A 6225-nucleotide genomic window follows, 5' to 3' on the forward strand; every position below is an offset into this window, starting at 1 on the left:
TTATATTATTATATATGTATTAATTCACAAGATATGTTTAAACTATAAATGGGGTAGTTAACACAAAAATCATTTTTATTAGAGGAATTCCAAAGTACTATTTATGTTCAAGTTCTCAAGCTGTGTGGTATGGCCATTAGTATTTAATATAACTTTCTGTAATGTAAATATATTCTAACTATAATAAAAGATACATTTTATATAAAGAGTTTTGAAAGTGAGAGGATTTCTCAATAAAAAATAGAATATCTCTCAATATGATTTCCTCATCATTACATTTTTGGTTATCTTTATATAAATAAAAAAAAATCATTGTTTCTTATTATATGTCATATGAGGACTCTGGTAATTATCAAGAGATTTCTCTGTTCTTTTGTGTGTATCTGACACACTTAAACAGAATTCAAGAGGACTATGCTGTTAGAATGAACTGCACCACCTCTACCCTATGCTCCTTATTTGTCACCACTATTGTGATTGCAAAAAAAAAGTGTAGAAGAGGAACAAAGAAAGGAGAGGATGAGGGCGCTTCATTTCTCATCTTACTTCCCTTCAGCTCAGCTCTGCCTCTGCTGATTTAAAGGGAGAAAGACGGGATCAAAGCAAAAGTGAGAACCTCAGCCACATCTAAATTAAAAATTGAATTTAAAAATCTAGCCAAAACCATAAAATGTACCTGCATTAGAAGTTGTGACACGGGAGCTTTACATTCTCATTGGTTAAGAATGAAGGGTTTTTTTTGTTTTTTGTTTTTTGTTTTAATGAAAAGAATATAAGGAATGGATGAAAGTTCATACGTCCTGGGTTATTTACTTCATAAAATATCTAAGGGTAAACCTGGAAAATGTAACTTGTAGTTTATAAATATTCTGAACTTTAATGTGTTTTATCATCATTCCCAGACTCCTTGGAAATATGATCCCTCAACTCTAATGAGAAGAGAACATAATATAAGCTACAATATTCTTCTTTGTAAATGTTCATTAATGATACAAATATAACTTAGAATAAAGTGATCCTGCCTTACTAAAAATAAGGTTCTTTCTTCTCCACCTCCTTCTTCTGCATTATTATCATTACTATCATTGCTATTTTTATTAATATTTGGTAGTTCTGCTCAACTTTAGTATGAGGCAAATTTGGAACACTATAAAAATTAGTCTTTAATGGCAATAAACTGCAATAAGATGACTAAATCACTCATTTGATAAAGCTAATTTGTACACTAATCATGTTAAAGAAGGTCTTTTTCTTTTTTAGCAATGATAAAAGTGATTTGTTTTCCTCACAAGGTTTAACACCAACAATTGTTTTTCTACTTGGGAATTTTCAATGTACAGCAATATAAACCTGTCTGTCCCTAATAGTTTTTTTTTTTCTTTTTTTAGTATATATATGTAAGAGCTCAGATATTTTTGTACAGAAAAAGTGATTCACAGTTATGTACATATCAGTTCATCACTTCTTTGACAGTCATTTTAGAAGACATTTTACAGAAAAGAACATCTTCCTCACCTTTGAAATATAAAGAACAATTTTAAATATATGGAAATAATTTATTAAAGTTCTTCTATATTTACATTTTGGCAAACAGAATGATCAAGAAATCAGAGAAAAAGTATACTTGGCATAAGAAAAAATTAACTAAACTTTATCAGGACATGAGTATTTCCTTTAATACTTCTGGTTAAGTGTTTCACCTATTTTTTGTTAAGGAATTAGATGTAAATATCAGAATCACACTGCAGGTCATTAAAGCTTACTGCATATATTACATGTGTGACCCTGTCCCTACATCACATAAAAGCCCTTCTTTTCTTCAAGCTTCTAAACATTTGCCTAAGCCACAAGCATACACAGTTTTATTTTCCATTTCTCTTTCTCATTTCTCACATATAATTAATTATTAAAAGTAACAATTTACCACTAAAACCTGTTTATTTGTTCTCTGTCTTCATTCTGCAATGTAGTACAGGCCATTATCTTCTACTCCTAAACTACTGCGAGACCTTTTAAACTGGTCTCTCTTCATTCTCAGACACCTCTGAGTAATTCTATTAAATTACTCATGATAATCATTTAAAGATATACATCTGATTACACATATTTCTTTAGTTAGCATCTTTCTGTGGGTTTCACATTATCCTCTAGGTTAAGTAGAAATTTCTTAATATGGTGTATTAGGGCATACAATTCTCTCCCTGCCCCCCTCAAGTATCATCTCTCACCTTTTGCCTTTTACATGTTCATCCCTTCGTGCTTCCTCCCCTAGTGCCTCTCTTCTTTCATTTGCTTGATGCCTTTTCTTCTTTTATCTACTGCTTCATCTTTTGTATTGAAAATTATATATATTGCCTCTAAGTCATATAGTCTTGTGTTGACATTCTTTTTTTTGTTTGTTTTAATTGTCAGCTGAGTGCTCTTGGATTCAATAGTTAACACTATTTGATCAATTTTCTTATTGGTAAAATTATATTCAGTCATGATATATGTTAAATGAGGTGATATATGTTAGCACTTGGCATATACCTACAGCCAATAAATTTACCTCCCTTTTTCCTACCCCTTCATTTCCATTATATCTTCCAACAGCTTTCTTGCTGTAAAGATTTTTCTTTGGCATTATATTTTAAAGCTTTCCAATATTCAAAGATAGATGAAAAAAATAGATTCTTTACTCCTGAGAGTATTTCCTCATGATTGTAAAGGACAATATTAAAAATATGTTATTTTAAAAAATATTTTATCAAGATTAACAGCAAAAGTATAAACTAATACAGATTCACTATACATATTTCACATGGCATTAATACAATCATATGACTATTTATTTTGGCTATTTGTAATATAGTTGGCCTTTCATGTCCTCATATTCAATATTCATGGATTCAAACAACCATGGATCAAAAACGAATTTATGTTGTTATTTAAACATAAATATTTAAAAACGAATGTTATGCTGTTATTGACATGAACTATGTAGTTAGATCTATAATGGTTACATCTATACTAAACATGTACAAGTTTTTTTCATCATTATTTCCTAAACAATACAGTGTAACAATTATTTACATAGCATTTATATTGTGTTAGGTAGTACAAGTAATCTAGAGATGATTTAAAGTATACAGGAGAATGTGCATAAATTATATATGGGTTTATATAAGGGACTTGACCATCTGTGGATTTTGGAGTGTACAGAGAGCCCTGGAACTAATCCTTTGTGATACCAAGGGACAACTATACTAAAAATATGTGACAATTATAGATAACTTACTTTAGCATAAAAAATATCCTATATTTTAATGAACAAACAGAAAATTTTGTAATTAGTATGCAGTCAATATTTGTTGAATTGCTGATTATGTTAGTTAAGTTTCAAAATTTTATAAACAGTGATATGCCTTCTAATGACCTTTATTTGATCATCCTTATTCTTGCAATATAAGGGAAAATAAACAAAAAGAAGTTTTAAAATCTAGGTCTCTGACTTGTAACTCAGCCACTGGTTTCCAGTAGTGATTTAAGATCACAAAGATAATTTATATATTGCTGGGAGCTATGAAATACTAATCTCAGGGCAAAATTGTATTACTTAACATTTTACAAAAATTTAATATTTATTTATTTTTATTTTATTTCTTATTTTTTAGGCGAGGCAACCCTTGGTTGACCTCACAGAATGCAAGAACCTTGTCAGTACAATCTCTTATCATTTTTTTATTTTTTTAATCTTTACGCCTATAGCATCTGGTCTTCCTAAGTGGTCTCCCATCCAAGTACTAACCAGGCTCGACCCTGCTTAGCTTCTGAGATCAGACAGGATCTGGCTCGTTCAGGGTAGCATGGTTGTAGACTTAATATTTATTAATGTTGAATTTTTGTGAGGTCTATAGAATTTATGGTGCCATTTCACAAGTGAGTAACCTGGAACTTCCTTCTATGACATTCCATAAGCCATATATAAGTCATTGGAATGAAGCCAAGAAGGAATGTTAGACAATTTTGGTGTCAATCATAATTCACAGGGCATGTCTCCTAACTTAATCCGTTAGCAATATTGCCTAAAATCTATTGAAGTAAATCTCATTTAGAAAGTGAAACCTTTGTTAAAGTTACTTTGGATTTGTTCTTACAGCGAAAGTAGTTACTGTCTTTTGAAGTTATGGAAATAATTGCCGCATGTGATGGTGCCCTCAGTAAATATTTGTTAAGTAAATTAATGAAAACTAAAATTAATTTATAATTTTTTTTAAATTAGTGCAATGGAAACAAAATTTAATTTCTGCCCGCTCATACTGACCCAAATTAAAACAGAACAAAATAAAATAACACAAGATTTGAATTCAGCTTTACCAAGGCTAATATAATACTACCTACACTATCCACAAATTCGTAAACATAATAAAATAAATTTATAGTGAAATCAAACTGGCCAATTTGATAAAACAGTACATATGAAATTTAACCTCATTATTAAAAAATATTAATTATCAAGATAAACAATTAAATTTTATAAAATAAAAATAAAAAATTAGGTTGGCATGGTCTTGAAAAAACGAATATTATATGAAAAGTAAAACTCAAGCTTTCTACTCTCGTAGCAATTCTCTTAAAATTTATCTCATTTAGCTATCTGAACAGTGCTGTAAGATGAATATTATTATTTATTTTTGTAAAGGAGAGACCCTCAGCTGAAAGCTTTGAAGTGAGTCTCCCCCATCACACACTTCCTGCTCTACCTTTCATCATTTTCAAGTCAGCTTTGCTAAATGCATTTTGATCTCTCCAAAACATCATATTCACTTTCGCTTTGGTTTTTAAATAGTTGATCCCTCATTCTAGAAAAATCGTTTCCTACTTCTTCTAATTCTTTCACATGACTGTCCCCTCTTTCACTTGACTAAGTCCCCATTAGTTAATAATTAATGCGTAAGTCCCTATTTTGTGCTAAGAACTGCAATATCTTGTCACCTGTCATGTCTTAGTTTAGGATTTCTTAAATTCGAAAGCATCCCCTGATGCTCCAAATATAAGATTAGAGCTTGTCTAAATTAGGACTTGTCAGAATCTGGACTGCCATATCCTGCTACCTGTTTGAATAATCCCCAAGCTAAATATGTTTTTTTCACATTTTTAAATAAATGAAAAAGTCAAAAGATGAATAATTTTTGTGCAAAGTAAAATTATATGAAATTCAAATTTCAGTGTCCATAAATATTCAGTGGAACACAACCAAACCCATTGTTTATTAAAAACACTTAATGAACATTGAAATCTTCCTAGATGCTCATAAATAGCCATCAAAGACATATTTGATTTCCTACCTGAGACTTGGTTGTATCAGTTTCACCATCATAAAGCAAGAAAGAAAAACCTGGATAGTTTCAGAAACTTAAAAAACTCAAATCAATGAAGATTATTATATGTAAGGCAGACAAAAAGTATAGTAAATAAAAAATGATTCTATGATGAAAATGATTCTAGAATATTATTAGTGTCCAGGTTTATTAAAACAAAGCAAGATACATAAACAATATGTAAACTCTTAGGAAATCAAGGCAATATTCAAAGGAAATTGTATGTGTGTAGTGTAGCAAATATATCATTTACTTTTTGTCTTGCAACTTCATGAATATTCTAATAATGGAATAAACTGACAAATAAGATTTAACTTCATCCTTATTCTGTATAAATTTTTACATTTTTTTAAGGTTTGTCATTTTTAGATTAGTCTTTATTCTCTTAAAGGTAGAGAATTAATCAATAATTTGAATTATTGTATGTTCTAAAATATATAAGTATAAAAAACCTAAGCACTGGGGAAACAAATTAATTTCAAAATACCACACTTATCGAAATAGTGGATTTACATATTTTTTCCGTTATCAACTTAAAAAATGAATTATTTTAATTTTTTGGTTGTGTTTTCATAATTATTATTATATTGTGGAGGTTTTATGTATAAATCTTTTCTATAGAAACATTTAGTGAAAGAGAACAGGGAATACAAATTTTAGTCTATGATTAGTAGCAGAATTTTAACTACTTAAATTTTAATATCCAGTAGTTTATGTGCAAACCCTGACTATATTTCCAGGTTTTTAATATTCCTTACTCCAAAAGACCTTGATCATAGTAATTTCCAAGTTCTGCTTACAAAATTAGATTTTTTATTTTAATTGTGTGCTTCAGAATACATTCGTAATTCAGACAAACGTATGG

At 29.5% G+C, this 6225-nt stretch overlaps 1 pseudogene; it reads right to left on the reverse strand.

Moving 5' to 3' along the window:
• Positions 1–3738: 3738 nt before the first annotated feature.
• LOC112481482 lies at positions 3739–3857 on the reverse strand (annotated as a pseudogene).
• Positions 3858–6225: the final 2368 nt, after the last annotated feature.

The sequence above is a fragment of the Pteropus alecto genome, unplaced genomic scaffold, assembly GCF_000325575.1.
Source record: "Pteropus alecto unplaced genomic scaffold, ASM32557v1 scaffold72, whole genome shotgun sequence".
Lineage (NCBI taxonomy): Eukaryota > Metazoa > Chordata > Mammalia > Chiroptera > Pteropodidae > Pteropus > Pteropus alecto.